Source organism: Panthera onca, chromosome A3 (assembly GCF_046562875.1).
Source record: "Panthera onca isolate mPanOnc1 chromosome A3, mPanOnc1 haplotype 2, whole genome shotgun sequence".
NCBI lineage: Eukaryota > Metazoa > Chordata > Mammalia > Carnivora > Felidae > Panthera > Panthera onca.
The window spans coordinates 109,808,764-109,825,054 of NC_138341.1; the positions used below are offsets into that span (position 1 = coordinate 109,808,764).

Sequence of the window (16,291 nt, forward strand, 5' to 3'; positions counted from 1 at the left end):
ATGTCTGTTGGCCATCTGTATGTCTTTTGGTTAATTTTTTTGTTTCGTTTTTTATGTCTTTTTTGGAGAAATATCTTCATGTCTTCTGCCCATTTCCTAATTAGATTATTTGTTTTTCAGTGTTGAGTTTTATAAGTTCTTTATGTATTTTTGATACTAGCCCTTTATTGAATATATCATTTGCAAATATCATCTCCCATTCTGTAGGTTGCCTTTTAGTTTTGTTGATTATTTCCTTTGATGTGCAGAAGCTTTTTACTTTGATGTAGTCCCAATAGCTTATTTTTGCTTTTGTTTTGTTTTGTTTTGTTGAGTTCGAGCCCCGCGTCAGGCTCTGGGCTGATGGCTCGGAGCCTGTTTCCGATTCTGTGTCTCCCTCTCTCTCTGCCCCTCCCCCGTTCATGCTCTGTCTCTCTCTGTCCCAAAAATAAATAAAAAACGTTGATAAATGTGTAGGTTGCTTTAGATAGTATGGACATTTTATCAGTATTTTTTCTTCCAATCCATGAGCATGGAATGTCTTTCCATTTCTTTATGTTGTCTTCACTTTCTTTCATCAGTGTTTTATAGTTTTCAGAGTACAGGTCTTTCACCTCTTTGGTTAGGTTTATTCCTAGGTATCTTATTTACAACATTTTTTAACAACTGCAAAATTAGTTTATGGTGATAAACTGTAACCAGTTACATATTTAGGTTGCTTCCAACCTTTTGCTATTACAAGCAGGACTGCAAAGAAGAGCCTGGTATATATGTGTTTTTGAGTAGACATGTAAGCACATTTGAAAGTTAAATTCCTAAATGTGGAATTGCTGGGTCAATGGGTAAATTCATGCATAATTTTGTCAAGTTGTTCTCATGGAGGCTGACAGTTTTACTAATTGGCAATGTCACTAATGTGTGAGTGCTTACTAATGGGTAATATCAACTACTGGATAATATCAACTTTATAATATATTAGATTCCTATATGAATTTAGACTGCTCTCCAGCTTTCTTGTATCCACCAGGGTAGGCTAGGTTAAACCGCCATAACAACCTCAAACTCTTAGTGGTTTATAATAAGAAATTTCTTTCCTTTTGGTACATGTCCATCAAGGGTTGCTGGAGGCTCAGCACCATGACTTTCATTCAGTAACTTAGGCCAACAGGGTTGCCACCATCTTGAACATTGCTCTTTGTCCTGGCTAAAGGGAAGAGGGCCCTGAAGAGTCTCACACCATCAGTATAGTCATACATGTGCCCAGAAGATGGAAAACTGGAGATATTTGGCAAACTGCAGCTATGATTAATTATCACATCTCTATTCTGTCCTGTAATCTGTCAGTTCATGTGGTAGTAACACAAGTTTTTCTTTTTTGGAATATGTCTGCTATTTTCCCATTTTCATTTTTCCTGTTGAACTAGAACTAGCTTCTCTAACTACCCTCCAGCCTCAAGAAAAAAAGCCAAATTATGGCAGTATTTTTCATTTTGTCTGCATTAAATCTATAGATTTAAAGAAAATTGATAATCTTTATAATATTGAGTTTCCACAACCAAGAAGCAGATATATATTTTCAGTTATTTACATCTTCTTTTGTATCTTTCATATTTTCTTAATATAGATTGTGTATATTTATTAGTAAGTATTCTTTTTTATTTTACTGTCATCTGCAAATAATCATTTAAATTCCTTCTGTATAATCAAGTTGGTTTTCTTGAAGGAATAGAAAAGATAACCATTTCTCAAATAACATATCCATAACATAATCAAAAAAATTTTTTTAAAGTTCATACTGAAGATTTTTCTTTTCATGATCCATCTTTTTAATAATTCTAGTAAATAAGTAGATTAGCATTACACCAACAATAATACATTTACTCCAGCAACTAGAAGCACTTACCAGTTTTTAAGAATTATATTTGTTTTGTGCTCTGCAGGTGTCTATTATGCCCACCTGTACAAGAACCCAGGAGATGATGAGCCATTAATGTAGAATAAGATCTGGCTCTAAAGAAAGAGGCTCACTGGCCCATTCATCAAACTTGAGAGATGTTGAAAATTAAACATCCCCAGGTAATTAGAGTATGGTTTTGAGTGACACAGGCATTGCTCTCCTGTTACATTTTTATTTCTTTTGTTGTGAGAAAAAACATTTGTGGGGGGAATCAGCTTATTTCTAAAAGTAAGCAGGTATATTACATTTAGGGTTTGTTTTCATGCTAAGAATGAGAACTGCTCATTACATCTCATTTCTTTGTACTGCCTTTGTAATTATGATGTAAAGTTCAACCTGAGAGTATTTTCCTTCTTTACAACTTCTCATTTTGTACTCCTATCTCAGCATTATTCTGCTCTTTTTCCTACAATCCATACTCTTTTAAGAGTTCCGTCCTTAATCACAAGACTGAATCACAAGACTGAATTAAATAGAAGTTGGTCATTAAGTGCTGATAAGCGGATTATTTGTGAAATTATATTGTATGTATGGTTGTGCTTAGGACAGAGGTCAGAAAGGAATACAAGACATCAAATTTGAATACCTCACCATCATCAAAGTGAAGTCTCATAAAAATCTGATGGAATGATTTAAACTGAAAATAGAGACTTAACACAAAAATGGAGAGAAAGTCTTTATGGAGCCAACACAGAATAATTACTGGGAATATGACAGAGTAAAAAGAGACCCACCAAAATAACAAACATCTGAAATATAAAATGTATAAGAAGACAGAATTCAGTTGTGGCGAGCAAAGGTAGCACCACAGCCTTGATTTTAGAACTTGGGCAATACCAACAAAGAGAAAAGCTGTGTACAAAACCAGAGAAAACAATGGTAATAGAAGAAGCAGGAAAAAAAAAAAAAACTGAAATGTAGAAGGAATGGAATTGTCAATAATAGGACTGAAAAGAGTAAAAGACACAAAGACTATTAAAAAGAACTAGTTAGAATTAAAAAAAAAAAAAAACACCTTGAAGCACCGTGGTAAAAATATTTTTTAAAAAAATGTACATCCCTTAAGGGGAAAAAAATCTTATCAGGATAGTGGAGTGGTCAGGGCACCTAGTGGCTCAGTGGATTGAGCGGGTTGAGCATCTGATTCAGCTCAGGTCTTGATCTCACAGTTGGTGAGTTCGAGCCCTGCATCGGGCTCTGTGCTGACGGCTCAGAGCCTGAAGCCTACTTCAGATTCTGTGTCTCCCTCTCTCTGCCCTCCCCCGCTTGCACTCTGTCTCTCTCTTTCTCTCTCTCTCTCAAAAATAAATATTAAAAAAATTTTTAAAGAATAGTGGAGTGGTCAATAAAATTAAGGCTAAATGGAAAGATTCAGGTTAAAATTCATGGAATAGACAAATAGGTTATAACAAATCCTGTATACCTAGTTTTTTGCTCCTGCAACTCTCCTCCAAATAATGGGGGGGGGGGGGGGAGTGTTATAAATAGGAAGAAGTTTCAGTAAAGGAAAAACTGAAGTTATTGTAGAGAAAAACCAACCTTTGCCTCCAGGTTGAGAGTTTGGCATGTACTTATTTTCCAGATTTGACACTTAAAGACAGTATACTCACATACCTACTTACCAGTTTAACACTGGAAATAACTATCCTCTGGAGGATGAAAGATAAAAATGACCTTAGACTTGTAACTCAGATAACACAAGATGCATTTAGAGAAATATTTACAGAATACCAACCAATTATCTTGTCTAGTTGTCTGCCTTTTGAAGATGAAAGATTTTTGAGCCCTGATATCTTAGAATCTCCAATAGCCCAGTACCAGAGGAGATTATAAAAGACTGGGAATGCAGAGGAAATTTCTGAAAGTGATAGACTGGAGCACTTTGAAGGAAGTGAGTTGGTGGTACCATCTAAGAGGAGCAGCTTAGGTACTCAGGCACAAAGCACCTCAGGGCATGACCTCTACCTGAGGTTCTGCATTCTGGGGTTTGGGCCTCTGCACATACGGAAATGCAACCCTAACCTATACTCAAGGATAACCAGGGCCTAGGAAAATCTTGTTGACCAAAGCTCAGAAGACTGTCAATTTACAGACTTATCATGAGAAATAGAATTTTCAGGTGAACCAGGGGCACCTGGGTGGCTCAGTTGGTTAAGCATCCAACTCTTGGTTTCAGCTCAGGTCATGATCTCACAGTTTGAGCCCCATATCCAGCTCTGTGCTGACAGCGTCGAGTGCTTGGGATTCTCTCTCTCCCCCGCTCTCTCTGACCCTCCCTCTCTTGTTCTTTCTCTCTCAATAAATGAATAAACTTAAAAAGTTTTTTGTTAAAAAAAAAGGAATTTTCAGGTGAACTCAAGTGTTGACTAGGCATGAGTAAAACTTTTGTACTTTCTCTTATGTAAGTCACATGGGGGAAACGGAATTAAAATTACTGTATAACTTTGGTACATTAGAATAGATTTAGAATCAAGGAGTGTAAGTGATTTTAAGCAGTGTTTCTCTGCTAAACTTGGAAGTATTCTAACGTGGTATAGGGATGCTTTCTGGGGGACCTAAATGCTTGACATTCACTGGTGCACTGTAGATATGGCAGGAAATGTATGCTTAATTCTGTACATATACTTTATGCTTCTATACAAATGGACTTCTAATACTTGCTCCCTTTAAATCCTTTAATACCAGGGAAGCCTGGGTGGCTCATTCGGTTAACCGTCCGACTTCGGCTGAGGTCATGATCTCACCATTTGTGAGTTCGAGCTCTGCGCAGAGCTCTGTGCTGACAGCTCAGAGGGAGCCTGCTTCAGATTCTGTCTCCCCCTCTCTCTCTGCCCCTCCCCCACTTGCACTCTGTGCTCCTCTCTCTCTCAAAAATAAACATTAAATCTTTTAATACCATTGGCTCTACCAGCTTTTATAGACATAGACAAATACTAGTCAGATACATCACTGGATTTTTTCTTTTACTTTAAATACAAAAAATTAAAAAGATGTAGAAAATTCTATAATGAAGACTCTGTCCTCCTAGATACCTCATCCCCTCACCAAAAGCAGCTCATGTTATCAATTTCTTAGGCATCCTTCCAGAGATGCACACATTCAAATTCCTGTATTCTTTAGTAGTGAAATATACCAAATCCAACTCATAATAGATGTGTTGTGGTTTTATTGGCCTCTGACAAAGTAGAGAACAGTCAGCTTGGACTGAGCTGCAGAGGCTCCACATCTGCTCCTGACTATTAATAGAGACATAGAACCTGCCATCTAATTCTTTTAGGCTCAAGTTATTGCAGTAGAGCCAGGTCCTGGCCAGCCTAGTAAGGCCACACTGTGGCTCATCAGCTGAACCTCAGTCACAGGTCTGAGAGAATAATCTCTTCTGCAGTTGTTTTCCTATGCTCTAGCTAAACAAACAAGGATGTATCTTGGTTTTCTTATATTTGTAATTCATTCCTGAGACCATCTTTGGTTATGCTTAGGAAACAAAAAGATTGCATCTTCTAAAGCACATACTGTTTGGGCACTGTACCATTTGGGCAGGGTCTTGAGAGACAACTTGTAAATTTTCTGTTTTATTGTCAGAACAATGAGCCAGAGATCACCTAGTTCAAAGTAAAGTTATATTTGGTGAGAATATATTTATAACAATTATTTTAGGTGATATATAAGTAAAAAGCCTGATTGAAAGTCACTATGTTCATTTGCCTTGGTGTATGTTTTGTAGCTAGTTGTTCTTGGGGTCTCACTGCTCAGAGCTGTGAGTGCTTTATTAAGATTTATTTTTATGTAGGCATTTAGTCACACCTACCCTAAAAAATTTTTCCATGTTAGGCTCCAAAGTAAATATACAAAAAGCAGTAGCTTTTCTCTATGCCAGGAATAACCAGCTTAGAAAACATAATGGAAGAAAAGATCCCATTCATAATAACAGCAAAAGTACATGTAATAACTAGGAATAAACTAAAGGAAAGTATAAAACCTGTATGAATATAGCTATAAAGTCTACTGAAAGGCATAAAATGAAACTAGAATAAATGAAAAATAAGTTCCCTGAAGTAAGCTATAAATTTAATATACTTTCAGTCAACTTCCCAACAGGATATCTTTTGTTTATCTGAAAAAAAAAAAAATGGTATAAGAAAGCCTTGAGGAGTACCTGGGTGGCCCAGTCGTTGAGCATCTAACTCTTGGTATCAGCTCGGGTCGTGATCCTAGGGTCATGGGATAGGGTCCCATGTTGGGCTCCGTACTCTGAGTATGGAACCTGCTTAGGATTCTCTGTCTTCCTCAGCCCCTCTCCCATATGCATGCACATGTTCTCTCTAATAATAATAATAATAATAATAATAATAATAATACATAAAGACTTACTGAAAATATTAAAAAAGAAGAGTAATAATGGAAATATTGCCCTATCATGTATTAATTATTGGTATGATAAAGCTATATTAAAACAAAACATTGCATGCTGGTGCAGGCCATTATAATAGATAGAAAAAAGTGAAGGGACTGCAGAATCCAGGAACAGACCCAGACATATGTAAAAAGTGACTCTGAAAAAGGTAGAATTTTAAGACAGTGGAGAAAGAGCTTTACAAATGCTTTTGCAATAGATGACTACCCATTTGGAAAAACAATTTTAGGCCTTTTTTCCACGCAATAGTTTCTAGATGGGTTAAATACCATGTAGGTATTAAGAAAGAATATAGGTGAGAATTTCTATTATCTGATGTGGGAAAAGCAAAGATAGAAATCATAAGGGAAAGGCAACAAACTTGGTGGCAATAGGGCCAGGCAGAAAATTGAATCACTCAAGTACACTTGGGTAGAAAACAAAATCATACAGTCCTTGATTCCTTCCTTCCTTCCTTCCTTCCTTCCTTCCTTCCTTCCTTCCTTCCTTCTTCCTTCCTTCCTTCCTTCTTTTCTTTTTCTTTCTTTCTTTCTTTCTTTCTTTCTTTCTTTCTTTCTTTCTTTCTTTCGATAGAGGTAGAAATATTTATCTACTTTGAGAAAAGTAACAGGATAAGTACAAGTGACCTACTGACATTTGGTTCAGAGTTAGGGAGTATTAGGGGATAGTGGAAATTGTGATAAATGAGAGCATAGTGACTTAGCCCAGGGGTGCGCTTTACCCTACTATGTAAGAATGTCCCCTCCTCACCTCCCAGTTGCACAGCAACATAGTAGCTTGGAGGCCTCAAGGCCACTGAGCAATTGTTGCCCTGCAAGAATGAAGCCCAAAATTATTAGATCTTCTGATCTTTTTCCATGTAAAGCTGGACATTGCAAATTATATATATATACATATATATATATGTATGTATATATATATATACACACACATATATATGTATACATATATATGTATATGTATATGTATATATACATACATATATATATATATATGGAGCAGAGAGGGAGAGAGAGAATCCCAAGGAGGCTTCACACTGTCAGCACAGAGTCCCAATTTGGGACGCCAATTCACAAATTGTGAGATCGTGACCTGAACCAAAATCAAGAATCAGATGTTTAATCTACAGAGCCACCCAGGTGCCCCACAAATTGTATATCTCCCAAATTTAAACTGTTAATCTCAATTTTTAAAACTTTGTATATGCCAAACAAAACATATTCACAAGCCCAGATTTAGCACATAAGCCTCAAGTTTGTGAACTCCACTATATAGTTTTAGTTTTGGTTTCGTGATTATGCTTACCTGCTTAAAGATGTTGGGATGCTCTCTACCTTTTTTGTTTTTTCTTTGTTTCTGTACTCTGGGTCAGTTTTTTTGGTAGTGGAATTATCTGTACAAGTTTAGATGGAGTTCCACCTCCATTGCCATCAGTGTCTGGACCTTTTTATGAAGACACAGTTGTATATTTTCAAGATTTCTTCTTGAGCCAGTTTGGTTCTTATTCCTATAAAATTCTATATATTCCTATAAAATCATACATTTATAAATGAATTCTCTTATAAGAGATTTTTTTAAATGTCAGCATAACCCTAGTTTTTATCTTTTTCACGTTCTTAATATTTTATTGGTTAGTTGGTTGATTTCAGTTCCCCTGTGGAATTTTTTGTTTGTTTTAACCCATCTATTTCTGTTTGACCTTTATTAATACATTCTTCTAGTTTATTCTGTTTGATTTACTCTTTTTCTAGCTTCTAAAGTGAATTCTTTTGCTCATTTATTTTCATAAAGATTGGTAATACAAGATTGAAGATTATGAATTTTTCTCTTAGTACAAGGCTTTTGCCTCCAATGTGATTAATTTCTAAATGGCCTATAATTTATTTTGATTACCTCTTGGACCCAAGTCATTTCAAAGATTATTTTTTGAATTCCCAAGTAGTTAGTTTTCTTTTGTTTATCTTTTTACTGTTGAGTTAATTTTATTGCATTGTGGGCACAGAATGTGGTCTTTTAAATGTTCCTTATAATAAACAGTTTATCTAAATGTAGATGTTCCAGAGTCATTTGAAAAGAATATGTTTTCTCTGTAAGATACAAAGTTCTAAATGTATATTTATTATTTGTTAATGGTATTGTTTATATTCTCTCTCTCTTTCTCTCTCTCTCTCTCTCTCTCTCTCTTTAGGCTGCACCATGGTTATATTTTTACCAAATTCTTAGTGTGTTTCTAATAACCTTTGCTTTTGTATTTGGATGCTGTGTTAAGTAAAGGTTTATGTCTATATGTCTTATTTGGTTATATATACCTCTAATTTTTTAATCATAAAGCATCATTGTTCCATGTAACCTGTTTCTGCCTTCATTTCTACTTGTTTGAAATTGACACTTATACAATATTTACGTGAAATATTTTTGCTCATTTTTCCTATCACCATCCTCATTTAGAAAATTCTTAGAATTGTCTTAAGTATTTTCTTATAAACAGCATATAACTGATTATTGTTTTTATGTAGTCTTAGAGTCTCTTTTTTATTAAGGGGATTTAAACCATTTATTTTCCTCATAATTAACTTTAGATCTTGTTCCTACCATTTTATTTTATATTTCCTTCATTTGCTTTCTTATGACTACTCCCCCACACATACAACTTTTGTTCCTTCTCAGATTTTACTAAAATGATCCAGTTTTCTTTGCTTCATAGTCTTCCCTCCTAGTCATGAAAGCTATACATCCCATTTGTGGCTCACTACATTTTAACACATGTATTTTTGTGTTTGATTTTTTTGTTGTTATTTTTTGTAGATGCTTTTTATCAAGTCAAGGAAGTTCCCTTCTAATTCTATATTTCTGGGGGTTTTTATATTGAATTGATGTTGAATTTTGTCAGATGCTTTTTTTTTGCATTAATTATTATGGTTATATGATTTTTTGTATCCTTTAGCTGTTTAATATAGTGATTGCATTGATTTTTTAAAAAAATATTAAGCCAGCTTTACATCCTTGGAATAAGCTCCACTTGGTCCGATATAAAATTCTTTTTATATATTGCTGAATTCTAGTTGCTAAATTCTGTTGAGAATTTTTATGTTTATGTTCATGAGATACTGTCCTTATCGGCTTTGGCAACCAGGGTAATACTAGCTTCAAAAAATTAATTAGAAAGTATTTCCTCCTGTTTTCCACAAGAGATCTTCAATAATTGGTTTTAATTCTTCTTTAAACATTTGGTAGAATTCTCGGGTAAAATCATATGGGCCTGGAGCTTTCTTTTTTGTGTATTTTTAAATGACACACTCAACTGTTAAAAGTTACAAAGCTATTCAGATTACTTTATATTAGAGTTATGGTAGTTTGTGTTTTTTGAGGAATTGGTCTTTTTTATTTAGGTTGTTAAATTTATGTGTGTATGCCCTAATCCTTTTGATGGCTGCAGGATCTGTAGTGATACCTCCTGTTTAATTTTTAAATTTTTTTTTTTTCAACGTTTTTTATTTATTTTTGGGACAGAGAGAGACAGAGCATGAACGGGGGAGGGTCAGAGAGAGAGGGAGACACAGAATCGGAAACAGGCTCCAGGCTCCGAGCCATCAGCCCAGAGCCTGACGCGGGGCTCGAACTCACGGACCGCGAGATCGTGACCTGGCTGAAGTCGGACGCTTAACCGACTGCGCCACCCAGGCGCCCCCTGTTTAATTTTTAATATTGGTAATTTGTGCCTTTTTTTTTTTTTTAATCCTTGCTACAGGTTTGTCAGTTTTATTGATCGTTTCTTTTCTTTTTTTTTTTTTTTTTTAACATTTATTTATTTTTGAGACAGAGAGAGAGCATGAACAGGGGAGGGTCAGAGAAAGAGGGAGACACAGAATCTGAAACAGGCTCCAGGCTCTAAGCACAGAGCCCGATGCGGGGCTCGAACCCACGGACCGCGAGATCATGACCTGAGCCGAAGTCGGACGCTCAACCGACTGAGCCACCCAGGCGCCCCTTATTGATCGTTTCAAAGAACAGTCTTGGCTTTTTGTTTCATTGGTTTTCTAGATCATTTTCCTTTTTTTAATTCATTGATTTCTGCTCTTTATTTCCTTCTTTCTGTTTAAGTTGGGTTTATTTTGCTCATTTTCTAGAGTCTTGATGTAGAGTTTAGATTGATTTGAAATTCTCCTATTCTAATGTTATACATTTTAGTGGTATGAATTTCCTTCTAGGTACTGCTTGATCTGTGTCCCACAAATGTTGATGTATTGTATTTCCATTTTCAGTCAACTTTACTGTATTTTTTTGTAAGTATCCTTTGAGACCTCTTTTGACCCACGGATTTTAGAAGTGTGTTGTACCCAAATGTTCATAGCAGATTTTTTTGTAATAGCCAAAACTGGAAACAACCCAGATGTCCTTCAGCAGATGAATGACTAAACAAACTGTGGTACATACATAACTGTGGAATAAAAAGGAACAAACTATACATGCAATAACCTACCTGAATCTCCAGAGAATTAGGCTGAGTGGAAAAAGCTAAAAGCTAACTCTAAAAAGTTCCATAATTATTCCATTTATGTATCAATTTTGATATGACAGCATCTTAGACATGGAGGACATACTGGTCATTGCCAAAGGTTAGGTCCTGAGAGTGAAGGGCAGTAGTGTGTTGTCAGGAAAGAATCCTTCTGGTGTTCGAACTGTTCAGTATTCTTCTCTGTGGTGGTAGATACACACATGCATGCATGCAGGAACAAGCATAAGGAAAACTGAGGAAATCTGAGTAAGCTTGGTTATATCAATGGCTATCCCGTTTGTGATGTTATCGTTATAAATATAACTAATATATAGTTATGATTTTTTAATGTTTATTTTTGAGTGAGAAAGAGAGAGAGACCGAGCACAAGCAGGGGAGTGGCAGACAGAGGGAGACACAGAATCCGAAGCAGGCTCCAGGCTCTGAGTTGTCAGCACAGAGCACAATGGGGGCTTAAACTCACGAACTGCGAGATCATGATCTGAGCTGAAGTCAAGCACCTAACTGACTGAGCCACCCAGGCGCCCTGTATAGTTATGATTTATACTGTAAAATGTTAGCACTGTGGGACATTTGGCAAAATGTACAAAGGATCTATTATTTCTTACAACTACATATGAATCTACAATTATGTCAATAAATTCTCAATTAGGGAAAAATATTTTAAAATTCAAAAAAGGAATTAAAATGGTACATTAGAAAATATCCACTCAATACAAAAAAGGTCAGAAAAAAGACATGAGATATATGGAAAACAAATAGCAAAATGGCACATAAACCCAAGCATAGCAATAATAACATTGAATGTGACTAGATTACTTCAACTAAAAGGCAGACATTGGCTGACTGGATTAAAAAAAGGTCCAACAGTATTCTGTCACAAGAGACACACCAAATTCAAAGACAGAAAATGATGGGAAAAGAGAAATCTTGCAAAGAATATGCATAAGAGAGCTAGAGTGGCTATGCCAACAACAGACAAGATAGACTTTTAAAAAAATTATGAGACAAAGACATTTCATAATAAAATGATCAATTTATCAGGAAGATATAACAGTTAAAAACAAATACCCACCTAACAGCTGAGCCCCAAAATACACAAAGCAAAACTGATAAAATTAAAGGGGAAAATAGGTAATTCAACAATAAGAATTGAAAATTTTAAGACCTCACTCTCAATAATGGGTAGAACAGTTACACCAAAAATCACCAAAGATCTATGAAAGTTGAACCAACACTATCAACCAACTTGACTTAACAGGCATTTATAGAATACTCTACCTAATGACAGCAGAATACCAATTGTTCTTCAGCACACATGGAATAACCTCCAAAATAGACCATATGCTACCAGGTGTTGGTTAAAATTTTCTTAAAGGGTCACATAGTATTTTAGACTTATTACCTGAATTGTCTCTGTCACAGCCTCAACTCTGCTGTTTTAACTCAAAAGCAGCCATGGACAAAGCATCAATGAATGAGCATGACTATGTTCCACTAAACTTTAGTGGAAACTTTATGCTAGGTCATAAAACAAGTCTCTATAAATTTAAAAGGAGTGAAACCTGACAAGATGTGTTCTCTGATCATGATGGAATTAAATTAGATATCACCAAAAGAAGGAAATTTGGGAAACCCACAAATATTTGGAATTAAATACTATATTTCTACATGGCCCATGGGTAAAGAAAACACAAAATTAGAAAACATTTGAACTGGATGAAAATGAAAATACAATAACCAAAATAATGGATTGATTACCTAAAGCAATATATAGAGTCAGTGTAATTTCTATAAAAATTTCAATCATTTTTTTTGCATAAATGGAAAAGCCAGTCCACAAATTCTTATGGAATTGTAAGGGGCCCCCAAAACCAAAACAGTTTTGGGGCGCCTGGGTGGCTCAGTCGGTTAAGCGGCCGACTTCGGCCCAGGTCATGATCTCGTGGTCCGTGAGTTCGAGCCCCGCGTCGGGCTCTGTGCTGACAGCTCAGAGCCTGGAGCCTGTTTCAGATTCTGTGTCTCCCTCACTCTGACCCTCCCCCGTTCATGCTTTGTTTCTCTCTGTCTCAAAAATAAATAAACGCTAAAAAAATATTTTTTTTTAAATAAAAAAATTAAAAAACCAAAACAGTTTTGACAAAGAACAGAGTTGGAAAACTTAACACTTCCAGTTCAAAACTTACTATGAAGCTACAGTAATCACAGCAATGTGGTACTGGTATAAACCAATGGAATAGATTTGAGAGTCCAGAAATGAATCCCAACCAGCTATGGCCAGTTGATTTTTGACAAGAGTGTGAAGACCAGTATGGAAAGAACAGTCTAATAAATGATGCTAGGATAACTGGATATTCACATGCGAAAGAATACAGTTGGATCCCTTTCTCATATCCTACATAAAAATTAACTCAAAATGGACCAGTGACTTAAATATAAGAACTGAAACTAGAAAACTCTTAGAAGAAAATCATAGAGGTAAACTTACATGATCTTAGATTTAGCAATAGATTCCTAGGTATGACACCAAAAGCATGAGCCACAAAAGAAAAAAGATGAATTTGACTTCACCAAAATTTAATCTTTTTGTACATTTAAGGAAATTATCAAAACATAAAAGACAAACTACATAATGGGAGAAAATAATTATAAATTATGTGTCTATTAAGGGTTTAGTATCCAGAATACAGAAAGAACTCTTATTAGCTTAGCAACAAAAAGACAGCCCATTTTAAAAAATGTGCAAAGGACTTAAACAGACTTTTCTCCAAAGAATATAGACAAGTGAAATAAGCATACAAAATGATGTTTAACGTTACTACTCATTAGGGAAATGTACATCAAAATCACAGTGAAATGCCACTTTTATGCCCATGAGAGTGGATATTTTAAAAAATAAAAATCACAGAAAATAAGAAATATTATTGAGAATATGAAGAAAGTTGAATTATGAAGAAAGTACATTGCTGCTGGGAATGTAAAGTGGTATAGCCATTGTGGAAAACAGTTTGATGGTTCCTCAAAAAGTTAAATGTAGAAATATATATGACCCACTTATACCACTTCTAGGAATATATATAAAAGAACTAAAACAGGTGCTAAAGCAAATCCTTATATACAAAGGTTGATAGCAGCACAGTAACCAAAAGGTGGAAAGAACCCAAACGTCCATCAACGGATGAATGGATAAACAAGTTGTAATATATACATACAATGGAATATTGTTCACCCATAAAAAGGAATGAAGTACTGATGCATGCTACAATATGGGTAAAAACCTCAAAAACATGCGAAGAAAGAAATCAGATACTAAGGTCATTTATTGAATGATGCTATATATATGAAATATCCAGAATTGATAAATCCATAGAAAGAGAAAATAGCCTGGTGATTGCCAAGGCTAGGAGTAGAGAAGGTGTAGGGAATGATTGTTTCATGGATACAGGGTGTCTCTGAATTTAGAGTAATGAAATGTTTTAGACTTAGAGGTGATGGTTGCACAACATTGTGAAGACACTAAATAACACTGGTATTGCTCACTTTAAAATGGTTAATTTTATGTTATGTGAATTTCACCTCAAAAATTTTTAAGCATATGCAGGGTATGCCTCTTAAGAAGTTGTGACAAAGGGCACCTGGGTAGCTCAGTTGGTTAAGCGTCTGACTTCAGCTCAGGTCATGATTTCATGGTTTGTGAGTTCGAGGCCCGTATCAGGCTCTGTGCTGACAGCTCAGAGCCTGGAGCCTGCTTCAGATTCTGTGTCTCCCTCTCTTTCTGCCCCGACCCCAATCACGCTCTCTCTCTTTCTCTAAAAAAAAAAAAAAAAAAAAAAAAGTGACAAAGTAAAATTTTGAAAGTTATATTCAAAGGTATCACTTTTGTAATAATCATTTGCTACTTGTTTTTTTATAAATTCTGTAAATTATTTTTTTAATTATTGCTCAAAAAAATAGATCTTTGATAATTATAAAAAATTAAAGGGACCTAGTTAAAGCAGAGGTTAGAGAGAGAATTTATAGCTGTAAATGCCTGTATTAGAAAAGAGTTAAGATGGGGCACCTGGGTGGCTCAGTCAGTTGAGCATCTGACTTCGTCTCAGCTCAGATCATGATCTCATGGTTCGTGGGATTGAGCCCCATGTTGGGCTCTGTAGGCTGACAGCGCAGAGCCTGCTTGGGATTCTCTCTCTCCTTCTCTTTCTGCCCCTCCTGCTCATGCATGCACTCACTGTCTCTCCAAATAAGTAAATAATTTTTTTTTAAAGTGAAAGAGTAAAGAATACGAACCCATGACCTAAGCTTCCACTATAAGGAAGTAGAAAAAGAACAGACTAAACCCAAACCAAGTAGAAGGCAGGATGTAATAAAGATCAGAGTAGAAATCCATGAAATACAAAACAAGGAAATGCAGAGGAAAATCAGTAAAATTAAAAGTTGGTTCTTTGAAAAGATTAACAAAATTGAGAACTTTAGCTAAAGCAAGAATTGGTAATTTTTTTTATAAGGGACCAGAGAGTGAATATTTGGGGCTTTGAGGGCCACAGGTGGTCTTTTTCATATATTCTTGTTTGTTTGAGTTTTTAGCACACCTTTTAAAATGTGAAAAATATTCCTAGCTTATAGACTATGTGAAAATAAGCCATGTGCCTTAGTTTACCAACCTCTGAGCTAAACTGATCAAGTAAAAAGGAAGATACAACTTACTAAAATCCCGAATGAAAGAGGATACACACTACCAAATCTTAGAAAAATTAAAAGAATTATAAAGGGATACCATGAACGATGAATGTTAAAATGCAGATGAAATGGGCATATTCTTAGATCCAAATCACTGAACTGACTCAAGAAATAAAAAATCTGAATAGACCTAGAACAGTAAACAAATTGAATAACTTATGAAGTCTTCCCACAAAGAAAAACCCAAACCCAGATAGGCTCACTGAATTTTACTAAACATTTAAAGAAGAAATAATACCAATTTTTCATGAACTCTTTCAGAAAATAGAGGAACTGGGGCACTTCACAACTCATTTTGAGACTAGTATGTTATCTTACCAGGATACCTTGGTATCCTGGGTATTGGCCTGATACCAAAGCCAAAAAAAAAAAAAAAAAAAAAGTCACAAGAAAGGAAAACTACAGGGGCACCTGTAGGTGGCTCCATTGGTTAAAGGTCCAACTCTTGGTTTTGGCTCAGTTCATGATCTTACAGTTCGTGAGTTAGAGCCTCACATCAGGCTCTGTGCTGACAGCATGGAGCCTGCCTAAAATTCTCTCTCTCTCCCTCTCTCTGCTCCTCCCCTGCTCACTCACTCACTCTCTCTCAAAATAAATAAACTTTATAAAAAAAAAAAAGAAAACTATAGACCAATATCTTTTATGACTGTAGCTTCATAAATCCTCCACAAAGCTGATTTCCAGAATA

At 35.5% G+C, this 16,291-nt stretch overlaps 1 protein-coding gene across 4 annotated transcripts in view; it reads left to right on the forward strand.

Annotated features, from left to right (window-relative positions):
- RNF24 (ring finger protein 24) overlaps positions 1–16,291 on the forward strand; it is a 78,669-nt gene that overhangs the window by 23,469 nt on the left and 38,909 nt on the right. For 2 of the 4 annotated variants that reach the window (XM_078444238.2, XM_060613395.3), the window contains exon 2: positions 1,920–2,055. The exons of the other annotated variants lie outside the window; for them this stretch is intronic. The gene's annotated coding sequence lies outside the window, so the exon portion shown is untranslated. The remainder of the gene's footprint in view (positions 1–1,919; positions 2,056–16,291) is intronic. 4 annotated transcript variants of the gene reach the window in all.